Source organism: Numida meleagris, chromosome 21 (genome assembly GCF_002078875.1).
Source record: "Numida meleagris isolate 19003 breed g44 Domestic line chromosome 21, NumMel1.0, whole genome shotgun sequence".
In the NCBI taxonomy this organism is placed as follows: Eukaryota; Metazoa; Chordata; class Aves; order Galliformes; family Numididae; genus Numida; species Numida meleagris.
In genome coordinates, this window is record NC_034429.1 from 4,245,172 (window position 1) to 4,261,770 (window position 16,599).

The 16,599-nt window shown below is 42.0% G+C and overlaps 1 protein-coding gene across 12 annotated transcripts in view; it reads right to left on the reverse strand.

The window, feature by feature from the left end:
• The window catches only part of LRRTM4 (leucine rich repeat transmembrane neuronal 4), a 504,688-nt gene extending 488,694 nt beyond the window's left edge, over positions 1-15,994 (reverse strand). For 10 of the 12 annotated variants that reach the window (XM_021374973.1, XM_021374975.1, XM_021374968.1 and 7 more), the window contains exon 1: positions 15,933-15,994. The gene's annotated coding sequence lies outside the window, so the exon portion shown is untranslated. Of the gene's footprint in view, positions 1-13,106; positions 13,197-15,932 lie in introns of those variants that run through there. The other 2 variants (XM_021374970.1, XM_021374972.1) reach the window with 2 other exon arrangements.

Here is a 16,599-nt window from a genome sequence, read left to right on the forward strand (position 1 = left end):
AGGAATTGGAGCCCTTTGGCTCAGACTCAGCATTGCAATGGTTCTTTAAACAGAGCTGTGGATTTCCAAGACCAACATGATTACCCACCAGTCTGGTGGGGCAAAATGCTATTAGCATCACTCTTCATAAGCATGTTTTTACAAATTTAAAGGATTTTAATTGGACAGAAGTTGAGAAAGGCTAAATTACATTCCTGTAGAAAGACAACAGCACTTTTGCAAGGCAAATACATTATACAACCAATCCAGAGAACCACCTGAGTGCTAATGGGTATAGGAGAGAGGAATTACTTTTCTCACCTCTGACTGATAAAGACAAAACGTGCCCCGGGGGGCTCCATCTTTAAGTTTAAAATGAGATAACAACTTAAGAGCAAGATGAGAACAGAGCTTCCGGCCAGCAGGACAACATCTGTCATCCTAAAGCACATATAAAAGCATGGGAAGCAATCATCCGTCTGCCGAACAGGTAAATAATTAGCAGGTTTGCATTAGGTTAGAATACATGCCTTCTAATTTGATTTTTTTTCCTCATAATTTGCAACATCATTACAGATACGTAGAAGGGCCTCCATGCTTTTTAGTATTGTAGAAATGGTGTAAAGCAGACTTGAGACAAATTAGGATTCAGCCTTAGAGCATTCCTGCTATTTTAAGAGATATTTCCTACAGTTTTTATACACAGCAAAGGGGGAAAAAAAAGTCTGAAGATAGTAAACAACACCAAAATCAAGGGGAAGACTCACACTGTATATCACTTCTGTCCATAACTTTCATTAGAGCATTTCTTAAGTAAGGAAGGGGGACCTATCATGCAGACATCAGAAGGGACTGTCAGCATGCTTGTACAGGAATAGAGGGAATGGTTTTAAGTTCAGGGATAGAAGGTTTAGATTGGATGTCATGGGGAAATTCTTTACAGAGAGAGTGGTGGTGCTGGAACAGGCTGCCCAGAGAGGCTGTGGATGCCCCATCCCTGGAGGCATTCAAGACCAGGTTGGATGGAGTTCTGGGCAACTTGGTCTACTACCAGAGCTGGAGGTTGGTGGCCCTGCCTGTGGCACTGGGGTTGGAACTCAGTGACCCTTGGAGTCCCTTCCAACCCAAGCCATTCTATGATTCTATGATCTTCGAACACAGCACAGGCTTTGCTAGCACAAGCACCCAAGAACTGCTTTCACCCCCAGCATACATTCAGAACTCCAACAGAACTTTCCAGGAAGAAAGATCTCGTTCTCCAAACCAGACACCAATAAGGCACAACGACCCCAGCTCCACCTCCTTTCCAGTTTCCCCTCAGACACTGATTAAATACCTATTGAGAGGACGAGCAACACCTGCTCAAACAAAGCATCTGCAGCACCTGGCTTTTCCCTAGAGGTCTCCTACCTCACTGCTAATTCAGCCAAATCCTGTTTAGTTACTGTAATTTGATAAGTGCCTTTTGAATGGCTACAGCTGTGTAAGCCCTTGGTTCCCAGTGCTTCGTGCTTCACCTTTGTTTATTATCCTTTAGGAAACTATTTCCTGCTTTTCATTTTTATAATTTATTGCATGTTTACCTGCTAGACCTCACTGCCACTTTCCCAATCAATTACATCAGAGAGAATATTGTCAGCGTGGCTCTATTAGCAAATACATCACATTGCTCCCAGCTCCCAGCAGAGCTCTTGGTGTGACTGCTGCAGTGATATCTGCACAGCAAATTACACAGATGAGACTCAGGTGCTGCAAGTGGCCACTGCATACCTTATCAGCAGAAGGCAGGAAGAATGATGAGACCAAGCAGGGAAGCAAATCAGTTCCTTAACTGTGTTTGAATACTTCCTAAATCTGCGTAGCAAGAAGTTATTTCTCTTTGGCCAGATGGACTATTTAGAAGGGTTACTCCCACATCTACTATTACCACAGCGGTATGTTTATAGCAGCCCTATGAGGACTGTATGATTAAACCTGGGGGAATAATATTCCTATTAAAGTTATTATTCTGTATGAAGAATAAACATACAATTTTGTCAAGAGGAGGAGGAAACAGGTGCAGAACTCAAAGATGTTTTGCTACCACGGGGCAGAATTGAAGGCTAGTTAGAATTCACCATGGGTCGCCCCACTCATTAGCATTAATTAGACATCTCTCTAAAGAGGAGGATGAGAATCTGGTCTGCTGTGATGTCCTCAGAATCAGATGCTCTCACACCATCATAAAGGTTGGAAAGGAACTCTAAGATCCCCAAGTCCAACCTCAACCCACCCCCACCATGCCCCTCAGGGCCACATCTCCACAGTTCCTAAGCACCTCCAGGGACAGTCTCCCCCCACCACCAACCCCCCCAGCAGCCTCTGCCAGTGCCTGACCACTCTTTTGGAGAAGAAATTGCTCCAAATATCCAACCTGAACCTCACGTTCTTCGTAAGTGGAAATGGATGCAGAAATGAATGTGAGTTTTCTGCCATTTCCATCGATCTCTTTTTAGCAGCAGCAGCTTTGAAAGGGAAAGGAAGTCAGAAATGGACAGGAAAAGGACATCTGTTAGTACATTCCAGTCAAGTCATATGAAATTGCACGTCACTTCAATTACATCAAATTAAACTTCGGATAATTATTTTGACATCTAAACTCATGCATACCCCCCACAGTGCTTTGCAGCTGAAAGGCACAGGGCTATGCTCATGTGGTTTTAGCACAGTTTTGCTGGGTGAACTCCATCCTTGTCTATAAGGAGGTGAAATGAGAAGCAAAACATCAGGGACGAATCTGAAGGCTGTCTCTTCCACATCCTCAAGCAAAAAGAAAGGGAAACTCAAACATCACAAGGGTAAAAAGAGAAATAAGAAGTTGTCCTGCAGTTGTGTGAAAACCCACAGGAAGATTAGAGGCAAATCACTGTACAAAAACAAAATATTTAAGAGTATGATGCGTCTGAAGGGAAATTCTACTGCACTTTATTGGGAGGATCCCCTTCTCATTCAGGTCCACTGCATGCTGTAATTCATCAGCTGCACAGTGTATAGGGCATTACCAGAGCCCTGGAAATGTATTGCTTCTCATCTCCTTGTCAAGACAGGAGTACCCACATGAAGAACAAGGAATGTTTTAGCACAGGGCAAAATAAAGAAAAATAAAACTTACAGCCTTACGCATGTTTTTCTGCCATCAGGTGCACCTCTTTTCATTGTTTTCAGCTTTATATTTAAAAACAAAAGACACAACCCTTTTTCATATTTGTTGCCTCTGCAAACTCTCTTATTTTACGACACTGTGACAAGGCCCCATGACAAAGAAAACCAAGGACAGGATCTCTGCAAGTTATATTTATCTGCCAACTTTCATCAAAACCACTCACCCAGGGGACTGACTGGAGAAAAATAAATAATATTCTTTCACCTTTCTCAAAACCTGAGTGCTGCAGAAATTCATCCCCAATAACCCTATCTGAGCCTGCACCTCAACCATACATTAATTTTACTGCAGCATTTCTATCAGATATACAAACCTTCACGCATACATGATCTCTCAATAGCAATGCATTTAGCTTATGAAATGGTTTCCAAAAACTTAATGTGAACAACCTAGGTCAACACTGATTAGATTTTTCAATTACATTTGCTAAAAAAATGGAATAGTTCCTATACCACATGATTCCCATCTCTGGGAATATCAGCGCTCTGTGAGGAAGAAAATCATTTCTGCTCTTCAAAACCAGTGAGTGGCATTCCTGTGTTGATGCAGGAAAATCAAAGAATAATGGAGTACAAAGGAAAAGTGGAATCGATCCCTGCATTTCCCTGAGCAAAGCTGGATCATAAACACCATACAGACACAAAATGGGATTGAGACACTACCACCATCTCACTTTTGCTTGCTCTTGTAACTGTGCAGCATTGCATTGTTCTCCCTGATTCCTTCCTCTGGCATGACATTTATGGTGGCCTCCAGCAAAACGACAAACACAGGGCACCACCATTTCTGTTCATGCACTGTCTTCTCCTGCTTCCTAAACCCCTCTCTATCCTATTAAAAGATCAGATCACATGCAAACTCTTGTGCACCCAACAAAAGGAGTTTGGTCAGAGATCCCCATTTTCAGCCCCTCTGAGATACTCTTCTAAGACAAAACACCCAGCTGACATTACTTGAAGCATTTTCATCCCTTCTTTTTGCTCTAAGACCCTGCCATCTGGACCGCTGTGCCATCTCAGTGGCCTGGCCACACTGATCCAATTGCCCCTAATCCACCCAGCTCTCCTCTCTGCACTCCACATGCACGCTCATTCCTTAATCCCTGGCACTAAGCGCACTGACCAGATGAACCGTGTCTTATCCAGACCAGCAGAGATTCCCAGTATGTCCTTGGGGCTGAGCACACAGCAGAAAGCTTTCCTTTGTACATATGGTTATTAATGGGATTTGTGCAGTTTCCAACCCTTCTCTCCATTTGGGGATGGTTGACCCGTGCAAGCAGCCTCACTGGCAGCTGGCGGGAAGGGAGATCCAGCAGAGAAAGAAGATATTGTCCCATTACTTTAATTACTCAGAGGACATGCAGATATTTAGCCTTTCACAAGTTCACAGCATAACAGAGGAGAAAGAACAAGGCTTTGCTAGCCTCTGCTGTCACTGGCTGATGTTGCATGAAAGGCAATTTAATGAAAAGGATGTTTGTTTTTACTTGGGGGAAGGGTGTTTGGAAGGGCTGACTTTCAAAATGAAACCTTCCTGCACTGAGGAACACCTGTAACAAAGCACAGAGCAGCAGGAGTCTCCAACAGCTCAAGGCAGGTGGAAAAACCCACAAGAGAGAAGCAACTCAATAGAAACTGCTTTCCATAGGCTGCTTTGCTGTTTTGGAAGACGGTACGTTCAAAAGACACTCTTGATCTATTATTTTTAGAAGAAACATTTTCTTCAGGTGGATGGGTTCAACGTTAAAGCAAGACACCAGCTTCCAAGAAAAAAAGTCTGTCCACTACAGCCATCTCCCATGCAGTGCCTCCAGACTATCACCTCCAATGTTTCTCTCTGTTTTTTGACCATACCTAAAATTTCAACATCATCTCAATAGCTAACAGCTGCACCACTGACCCATGGCACAGTTACTCTACATGGAGAAAGGAGTCAAGCTTTGGCAGAGGAGAAAAGGTTGTCACTTTTAAGATGGGATCAGATCTCATTTACAGTATACTGCCAAAGTATTGCCTCCGTAGCACAATCCTTTGCCTTCTTTTAAAACAAAAATGAAGCTGCAATGGTATCCACATGGAATTATTTGCTGCTTGGAGGAGTAAATCTAAAGGAGCAGCCACAAGTGGGTTTTATTTATTTTTACAAGAGGAATCCTGCTGTTGCTGTTTCTTTCATTTTTCTCTCTCATTTCAAGAAGAGGACTCAGAGTTCAAAGAGTGGATCCTTTCTTAACCGGGCCAAGAAAGGTGAAAGACTAGTTTTTCTAGAAAAACAGAAGATACTATTTTAGCCTCCTTACATCAGTGCATGTAGCTCTGAGGTGATCACTCAAACAATTTCGCGGCTCTTTATATCCGAGAATTACGCAGTGCTTTCATACCTGTGCTAGACAGAAATCTGGGAGAGGTCATACACGAAGACACTGTTGTGATTTGGATGGATAGTTCTAGTTCTGAACTTCAGCTCCCAGAGACAGGAGATGGTTCTTACCATTTGGAGCATGAAAGCCTACCTTGCTCCAAGCACACAACATCCCCCAGGTTCATCAATACATATAGTTCCTTTAATTATTTTATTAATGACTAAGACAGCAGGAAGCACCTAAGCATTTGGGATGGAAAATTAGAAGCTAAACTGTGATCTGCATGACAAAATGCTGCTCTTTGCACCTCAGGCTGAAGACACAACCCTGCGAAGAGGCAGCTCCTTGGAAACCCCATTCATTCTTCATAGCTTCATTTGCTGGTGACGAATACCTAATTCCATGTCGGCACACACGTAAGGAACAAGGGTGCACCCAAAAATTATGAATCTTATTGCAAAGGATTAGTTCAAGAGACTAGAAGAAAGTGCTTGCATATTTCTGATAAAGAGGATAAACGTCTTCCAAAATATCACTTCTGCTCCATAAAAAGGTTTCATTTTCAAACAATATGGAAACAAACTCTGGCATACAAGCGAAAGCCACAGACCACATCAGCTGACATGGACTAGGAAGGCACTGCCAAGGCAGGTGGTTTAATCATTATCTCTGGAGGTATTCAAGAAACACTTAGATGTTCTACTAAGGGACACGGTTTAGTGGGGAAATATTGGTGGTAGGTAGACTGTTGGACTAGGAAAGTACATATCACTGCACTGTAGCAAATATTGCAACTTTTCTCTCCCAAAGGGTTTTGGCACGTTTGGTGGCTTGTCCCACAGCCCAAATGCCCCCCTCAAACTTGAGATCAAGTGTATTCAAATAAAGCAGTTTGAAAGAAAGGAAATAATCGATTCTCTCCTTTCATTAGTGAAAACTAATAACAGAATGATCTCGAACAGGAGTAATATTGAACAATTAATGTTAATTGCTTATGCGTGTATGAAAGACCTTGACAAATTTACAGTAATGGCTTATTTTCCTTTCAGGGACAGAAAATGAGTGGTTCTCCATTGGCTACAGGGACATGGTATGATGTTAACCCTGACTTAGGTAACCATTCAAGAACCAATTAACTGCATCTGTGAAGGAAGGGAATAAAAGAAAAGCACCCAATAATAATGGTCATAGACAGATGTATTCCAAAATCACTTCATTCCCCTCTGTAAATCAACTCATTAAAATAAACACATTAACAATGCCTGCAAAACAAGCAGTTTCAATTAAAGGAAGAAGATATTGCCAGTCCCCTTGAAAAACCAATTTATAAGGCTTCTTTAGTTGAAAGCTGTCAGATACATGTACTACTTGTATACAGGCTGTTCAAAAATGAATTTTAATTAAAGTTTAACCTGTGTAAAGATCTTTCACCATAGGTAAAAGAAAATCTTCAATTGTCAGGGCTTTTCTTCAGCCAAGATATTAAAGAAAGCATAAAACTTCCATGAAATATAAAGAGTGAAGGGCATAACTTCTGCCTTCAGTTTCCTCATCATTGGACCCTATTCAGCATTCAAGCACATGCAATATTCAAACCATTTTGGACTAAATGATACCGAGATATTGAAGCACCCAAGATAAATTAAAATTCTGTGGAAAGATTTCTTATGGTCTTTCTGTTCCCTGTGTGCTTAATGTTTGGTAGAGGAGGATGCTAATCAATGCTGTGGAGTTATGCATGCTCTTGAATATACTCTTGAATATACCACAGCCTTCTGCAGTATGAAATTGAGAGATTAAGTAATTTTCCTTTCTGCTTGCTATTGTACCAGAATAAAAGCTGAGTTTCTCCCAGCTCCTGCATTAAAATAAAAGCACAAGACTGTGGGCTGTCTTATTTTGTGCACAGTGCATCTAACAGCTGCCTGGGGTGGATTGTTGTTTGTGAAGGTACTGGAACTGCACAAACTTGGCACGCTCAGCATGTCGGCCTGCTGATTGGAAATGATTTTCTGCTTTAATAAAAGAAAACAGAAGTTGGGACCGGAAGGCTCTTCGCACACACTTGGCAAGTTCCAGAGCACAAAAATCTTGCTGATCGCACTGCAAATCACGTTGCTAATCCTTCCCTGTTGTGGGATGTGCGATGGAGCCCTTAAAGCATAGCTTCCCCAGTCGTGGTAGGGAGGAAAGATGCTCCACAAATCTATCACAGGGTGCCCAGGAGCCTCCGAGCGTGGCAAAGTCATATCATGAAGATCAGAAACTCAACTGCTCTTCCCAGGAGGAGGCTGTCACTTGTGTGGATGGAAATCTTTTGTGTCATACCTGAGCTACCCCCATTCCACTGCAGAATCCTTGCAGGGTTCAGCACTGCAGAGGCCAAAGGTGCTGTACATCCAACACTGGTCACTCGTGGAACACGAGACAACCACCCAAGAAAGTGTATCCTCTTCTGACATTGCCACCCTCTGATAAAGTCAGGCCTCTCATCAGGCATCTTAAACACCATCTGTCCACGATGAGAATCCATTTCTAAAACTTGCTGAGCCTTATGATGTATGTCCCTTGCTAAAAGTAAAAATGCTGCATGGAAGATGATGAATTGAACAATATGCTTGCTTTAAAGCCTCAAACTGCTTTCAGAGCGTATGGAAATGCCAGACAATTATTACACACCTCTGTAATTCTTGCTCAAAGATATTTCCCATTTCAATTCTCTTTGGAAGAAGGTGCAACTTCTTGGCTCCAGCAGGAAAAAAGAAATAACTTATCAGGTGCAGGTTAAAGAGAAATAAAGTAGAAATCGTATTTTTTCTCATGCCCTTGAATATTCCTTGTCTTGGCTACTTGATAACAGAGCTGAAAAGAAATTTAAAATTCTAACATCTGCTTTAGTGGAGATTTTAATACAGTGGGAATGGCTGGTATGGGTCAAACTCCTGATCCCTCCTATCCACGCTGCTGTCATAAACAGCCCAGGGAAAAGCACCAGAGCTGCCATGCCAAGTGCTCCAGAAGAATTACACCCAACCCTTTGATATTTCAGAACATCTAATCACTAGCACTGCTTTACCTCTAAATTTTCTTATTGCCCATGTCATTTTCTAATCTTTCCCTCGATCTCCTGTCCATGTTCTTGAAGATTTAAAGACCTCTCTATAAATACAAAAATAAGGTATTGATTCCTCCACACTTATTGGAGCTTTGGCAGAACTGAGGCACTGAAGTTTGTTTTACAGTCTATTAATAGAGTGACAAATTTGTTGGTTCACATTCTACCTTCAGGAAGACCTGATCCTAAGGAATAAAAATATTTAGTTTCCATGGTACTGAATGTCACCTACATTCTCAACTGACACAAGGGTGGATAAATACAGATGACATTAAGAACTTTAAGTATTACATGTTATATTTCACTGTGGCTTTCAAGATGTTGTATATGTTAAGCAAAAGCTACCTCATTTGACAAATGTGGTCAACTTAAAGTTGCTGTTTGCTTTGGATTTAACTGGAAGCACTGGAAATACATTCTGGTAGAATACAAGTTGGAAATCCTTTGAAAAAAACACACGGACATACACGAACCATAAGCGTTCTTAATTACAAGCTGAGCTACCTACTTCAGGATCTTTAGGATATAATGATAGCGTCATTTTATATGGGGCACAGAACAGAAGTCCTTCCAGTACTTGAAGGGAGCGTATAAACAGGAGGGGGAACGACTGTTTACATGGGTTGATAGTGATAGGACAAGGGAGAATGGTTTTAAACTGAGGAGAGGTTTAGGTTAGATATCAGGAGGAAGTTTTTTTGCTCAGGGATGGTGACGCACTGGAACAGGTTGCCCAGGGAAGTTGTGGATGCCCCGTCCCCAGAGGCATTCAAAGCAAGGCTGGATGTGGCTCTGGAAGCCTGGTCTAGTGGTTGGTAACCCTGCCCATGGCAGGGGGGTTGAAACTAGATTATCTAAGGTCCTTTTCAACCCAGGCCATTCTGTGAACAGAAAAAATTTGCAGAAAATCACGCAACAGAAAAATTGCCACTATAGAAAACACACACCAAGTCCTCAGTCCAGGAAAGGCACCAGCTTCCTCAGTTCAGTGAGTGGTGGCAGAAATCCCCCAAATATGACATGAAGTTGCCCTCTCCCTCAGGGCCATATGGGCTCCCAGCCTGAGGCTGCATCAACCTCCTCCTCCAGAGGTGTGGTGAAACCACAGCATCTGAGCAACACCCGAAGTGATATGCAGCATATTTTCTCCCACAATAACCCTGGACGTGCTCTATTATTAACAGCACAGTGGAATCACAGAGATGCTAATTGGCTTCCTTTTGTTCACACAACTCTATCATTCCATTTGGGAGCATCGGGATAAAGGTGAATACTTCAGGTAGTTAAATGCCACATCTCTCCAAGCATCATCTTCCTAAAATCACTCTGGTGCATGAACTTTTCTGTACCGTATTGATCCCATCTCTCAGTAGAGAGACTCTATTACCAGCTACCAAAGCAATCTTCTCTAGAATGGAGGATTACCCCAAGGAGGAAATACACAGAATTAGGTATCAAAATGCAAATTTGTTTTCATTCTACATTAAAGTTACTTGGCAATAAAGCCAAGTATGCTGCTTTATGAACGAGTGATTCTCAAATCTTTGTCTGTTTAAAAAGTGGTTCTTCTACATTCCTAAATGGCTCATGACAGCCCACCCTGAAGACCTAGTAACCAAAATTATCTCAGTAGTCCTCAACTGTAGTAGTTATAACAGGCAGTCCTTTGTGTGTTGTTAGTTAAAATATAATAGAATCATAGAATTCTTAAGGTTGGAAAGTATCTCTATGATTCCCAAGCCCAACTCCAACCCATCCACTATGCTCAATGACCACATCCCTCAGTGCCACATCTCCTTAGTTCTTGAACCTTTCCACAGACAGTGACTCCACCACACCTCCCTGGGCAGCCTGTGCTAATGACTCACTAGGAGAAGAAATTTTTCCTAATATCTAAGTTCATTACACTCCTTAAAGAAAATACAGATGTTGTACATATGCAAGTGTAAGTATTCGATGCTTTTTTTACTCAGATTTTATTTGATGCAGAACATGATGCTAGCTAGATCTGACTCCGCTGAGCCTCTTATTTGGAAGACTACTCAAAGTCTGTGAGACTTGATTCATTTCAGTTCATTCCCAAAAATAGCAAAAACATGAAAGCATAAAAACCAAAAAGTATTCTCATGCACTGAAGCTCATCGGTACCACGTCTGAAACAAAACAGTCTCACTTGTTCGGTGAGACAGGGTAAAGGGAATCAGCTGCTAGTGATCACATGAACTTTATTCTTGGCAAAAGCACCCTACATCAAGGTGTGTTTGGGAAAGGGGGATAAAAGGTTTTACTATTATCAACAGCTAACCTTCCCAAAAGCTTTTCTTACTCAGTAGAGCTATATTTCAGTAGCTGTAAACCAATTTTAAAAATACTACTTTCATTTCAAGCAATTTTGTGAGCATCTCATATTGCATCCTTTCCATTTCAGAAATCACAGCTCATTTAAGGCTGGCAGTGACTTCAGGTGGTCATCTGATCCAAGCCCCCACTCAAAGCAAGGATACTCAGTTATCTCCAGTTCTTTGGTTTCTGACTAGTAATAACTGTCTTTTTCTAGCCCCTTTACTTGCATTGAACTGCAGTATCAGTCTAAAAACTGCACACAGAGCACATGAATTGGGAGGAAAAAGGTGTAGTCAGTAGCTGGTAATGCAAGTTATTGAGACAATTTAACAGAGAGAACCCTTTATGTTCTGCCATTTGTGCACTGGTAGAGCTCTCCAGCAAAGAACAGTCAATTCTACACCCTCCTTTTTAATGGAGAAGTGACTTTGAGGAAACAGCATTAATGATTCCTGTGGTGAATGCCAGCATTTCAACTATTCAGGGAAACACAAAAATGAGGAAAAAAATCAAAAATTCTAAGACTCATTCTGCTCCCTCTCCAACAAATATGTATATATCATTCTTGAGACCCACAAGAGACTATGGAAAGTATCTACATTTTTACTCCAGGCTAATGACAGTGTGATGCTGACTCTTTAGAAGTAGCTTCACAGCAACTACAAAAGACACTTTATAAATCTACTAAGTCTCTAAAGTAACATATTCTTAGGGAAAGAAAAAATGGAAAAATCATTTTATGCATAGCTGCAGTAAACATCACGAAATACTAATTTAAACTAACCTTTCCAGGCGTGTTTAAGCAATCCAAAAGTCAGGGAACCATTGTCCATTCGATTTCTTAAATATCCATATCTTTGTCCCATAGTACACTGAGCTTCAATCAACAGCTTATTAACAACCGAAAAACTAGCAAAATTGGTTGTTTCTAAAATATAATTCCATAATTGATACAATTTCAAAAATGTGAAGTGCAGTATGTATTAATTTACTGTGTGGCAAACATGACAACTGTTTTTCCAGGTGGGTAATTGAAACAGTCAAATAAACATAGGTAAGATGCTCCCAAATGGGCTGCAGTGCTGAAGAGATGACTGGCAAAAAAGATCCCCTCTGTTTGCTTTCTATTGTATCTATTAGGTGTTCTACGTAAGGCATTTTAATGTTTCAGCTGCAGAAATTAAGCATTCTCACTCTGACAAAACAATACAAAACTCAGAAATTCAAAGGAATTTTTAAAACCAGAAAATGCAATTTCTGACTGTTTGCTATTTGTGACGAAGGCAAAACTTTCCTGGGAAGTACATCTGCACACAAACGCACATTGAAACAACCGTTGCCACTTTACATAAAAATACTTTCCCATATGAAAACAAAATGTAAGATCCTGCAGGCAACCATGAAAAATACAATTTTGCCTTTTCCACTTCATTACCTCTTTCCAGGAGGATCCTAGGTTTTTTTTTTGTTTTTTTTTTAAGAGAAAATGGAAGAAAGTGGTTCTGATCCAAGGAAAACTGAATTCTCTCACATTTGCATCTCATTTGAACGTATGAAGTCTATAGGACTTCATCTTCTCTCCCTGAAGTTATATGTGGAAATCACATCAGTTAAATTAACATTTACAAAAACCTGAGCGCCTCTCTGCCTCAGTTTCACACCTCTAAGCAAGTAAAAACAACTTATTTCCAACTCAAAGGACTGTACGTATTCCTGGTGTCCCTATGTTTATATATAGCCTCAGCAAAGCAAAATAAATATATAAACTATATCACAGAATGATGTCACAGAGTTATCTCTGGATCTGTGTCCGTGAGAGGGGGACAGCAGGCCCACCAGCCCGGAAAGTAAAGAAAGAAAAGAAAAAAAAAAGTTGTTGGTTTACAGGCCAGACCGCACCGGTCCTGTGACTGATGAGGACCCGCGAACCCACACCCTGGAAAAAAAAATGGGGGGGGGGGAAGGGTAGGGGAGTAGTAGACAGGCCTAAAACAGAACAACGGCAACAATTTGAGGAGGAACGTTAATTTACTAAATATGATACCAGAATTGAGGCCAACAAGTCAAACAGAATGAGAGTGTGTCTGAAACCCCGACCTTACTCTGTAAACTGCAGGGGAACCACGTGCTTCTCCGCAGCGAACAAAGCGAGCCAGCCCAGGCCTTCGAAGCAGCTCCTCCTACCCCCTCCAGACGCAGAGAGCCCTGGGGAATGCAGCTCCTCCCCTCCCCCTCCGAGAACCAAGCACCCAGAAATGGCAGTCCACAGAACCAGAACATTAACGCTTTAACTGCCAGTGCTTTACACGATGTTATGATGTAGAATACTGACAACAACAACAACAAAAATCACAACACCATGATAAATGGCTTGGGTTGGAAGGGACCTCAGGGATCACCAAGCTCCAACCCCTCCTGCCACAGGCAGGGCCACCAACATCTACATCGAATACGAGACCAGGCTGCCCAGGGCCCCATCCAACCTGGCCTTGAATACATCCAGGGACAGGGCATCCACAGCCTCTCTGGGCAGCCTGTTCCAGCACCTCACCACTCTCTCTGTGAAGAGCTTCCCCCGGTACCCAACCTAAACCTTTCCTCCTTCAACTTAAAGCCATATCCCCTTGTCCTGCCATTATCTACCCTTTCAAAGAGTTGACTGCCCTCCTGTTTGTAGGCTCCCTTTAGGTACTGGAAGGCTGCAATGAGATCACCCCAAAGCCTTCTCTTCTCCAGGCTGAGCAAGCCCAGCTCCCTCAGCCGGTCTTCACAGGGGAGGTGCTCCAGCCCTCTCATCATCTTTGCAGCCCTCCACTGGACCCTCTCTAACAGCTCCCTGTCTTTCTTGTATTGGGGGCCTCAGACCTGGATGCAGTACAGCAGATGGGGCCTCACAAGGGCAGAGTAGAGGGAGACAATCACCTCCCTGTCCCTGCTGGCCACTCCTCTTCTGATGGAGCCCAGGATATCATTTGCTTTCCAAGCTGCAAGAGCACACTGCTGGCTCATGTTCAATTTTTCATCCACCAGGACTCCCAGGTTCTTCTCTGCAGGGCTACTCTCAAGGATTGCTCCTCCCAGTCTGTATATATGCCTAGGATTCCTCCGGCCCACGTGTAAAACCCTGCACTTTGCTGTGTTGAACCTCATTAGATTCACTCGAGCCACCTTTCAAGTCTCTGAGGTCCCTCTGAATGGCATCCCTTCCTTCCATTGTGTCAGCCACACCACTCAGCCTGTTGTAATCAGCAAACTTGCAGAGGGTGCATTCAATTCCATCATCAATATCATTGATAAATATGTTAAACAGCACCAGTCCCAAGAAAGACCCCTGGGGGACACCACTTGTTACCAGCCTCCAGCTGGACATAGAACCATTGATCACCACCCTTTGTCTACAGCCTTCCAACCAATTCCTTACCCACCAGGTGGTCCACCCATCAAATCCACATCTCTCCAATTTGGATATAAGGATGTGGTGAGGGACCATGTCAAAGGCTTGCACAAGTCCAGGTAAATGACATCAGTTACCTTGCCTTTGTCTACCAATGCCATCACTCCATCATAGGAAGGCAACCAGATTGGTTAGGCATGACCCTCCCCTGTTGAAGCCGTGCTGGCTGTCATGCACCACACGCTCATTCCTCATGTGATCTAGCGTGTCATCCAGGGGGATCTGTTCCATGATCTTCCAAGGCACAGAAGTGAGACTCACCAGCCTGTAGTTCCCTCGGTCCTCCTTGCTCCCTTTCTTATAAATGGAAATGACATGACCCTTTTCCAGTCACCCAAGACCTCAGCTATGACTTCTCAAATATGATGGAGAGTGGCTCAGCAACCACCTCAGCCAGGTCCTTCAGAACCCTAGGATGCATATCATCCAGCCCCATAGACTTGTATGCATTCAACTTTAGGACAAGTGTATGTGAAAGAAAAACTTTAAGCAAGACATTTTTGTTCTAGGTAGAAACAACGAAGATATTTTTTGTCCAATACCATCATTCTGTTCCAACACATTACTTTATTCAATTTGATGAAAATTGAATGACCAGAACATAATTAATGGTTGAAACTCTTTCTGTTTAACAAATTGAAATACTTTGAATACTAACTAGCCATGTGTAAAGCTCATTAATATTAATGCAACTTTCTGAAACATATCATTTATTCTTCATGGGCAGAATAGACATTAATTGGAAGTCTGATAAGCCAGGCTTTTCAGAAGTCTGAAAAGTGATTAAGAAAAAAATTCAGAGTTGTGTCCAAGAGACTTAGGAGCCTGAATTGCACATTAAAAACATGAAATTTTTGAAAATCTCAGTCACTTATCCTCACAGCGAATGCCAGAATAACCCTATAAAAGTGACCTTCAGCACTGAAAACCAGGATTCCTACCTATTCAGAGTAAGACATAAGTTCCCACGTATAGGATCTCAAAATCAGCCAGAAAAACAGAAGGAAAACCAGACTCTCAAAGTAGGAGGTAAGAAGATCACCATGATGACAAAAGGGCACATTAGAGCTCTTAGCTCATAGAAAACACTGTAGAACAACTCCTAAAATTATTTGCGTTGGTTTCATAGTCCTGAAGCTTATTACAGGGAGTTTAACTACGTAAGAAGTAAACCATGCTTTGATTATAATAATAAGTAGTATGTCCTTACTTCACAGTTTTGCAAAACAACAAAAAACCTCGTTTTCTTTGTGCAATGTAACTTTTTTTTTAAAAAAGGAACAGATGTGGAAAGATGCTCCAGATATGCCAGAACAAAACCACAGTGAAATAATTATAAATGAGAGAGTCATAAGATGCTACCTGTGATAAAAAGCACAGCAATAACAAGAGAGCAGCAAGGACGTAGGCTGCAACAAGGGACAATTTGCTTAAATGCAACAGCCAGGGGCACAGAAATAAAGAAGCTGCTTACCCTCAGAAGGCCTCAGATATGTAGGTATCTCCAACAAAATACTGTTAATTCCACTGCCAACCCTTAAATGAGGTCTGAGATGGGGTGGATCTTGGCTCCACCCCTTCCAGTAACTCTGCACCTGAGCTCCCCTGGGTTGGCCCTGCCTTCCTACCAGGTGCTCAATCACCGTTTCAAGCCATGACTTAGAATTTCTGCTACACTACTTAAATATCTCAACCAGCCTGCCACTAGTCCCAACTCCAGTTGTCCTCCACTTCAAATATTCCTCCTAAGACAATGAAAAAGAAATGATTTTGCTAACGTACACAAGAAAAAAATATATTTAAATATAAGCAAGAATTTTAAAAATTAAACACAAAATCAGCAGTCCACAACCTTGATATCAAGTTTTGCCTGGTGAAACAAGCAGGGTGTCATCCTCGTTAAGAGTAAGCAATTCATTTTCATGTCTTCAGGTGCAGTTCTTGAACACTGATGTAGGATACCATGTTAATTGCAAAGGCAGTGTATTACCATAACAATCATTTATACAGCGCTTCACATAATAAAATGCAATGGAAATCATCTAACGCTGTAACATTGTGTGAATTACTTGAATGACAACTTTATATTGTTCTGCAACATGGTGGACTGACATATTACACTGAGGGACATGGTTAGTGGG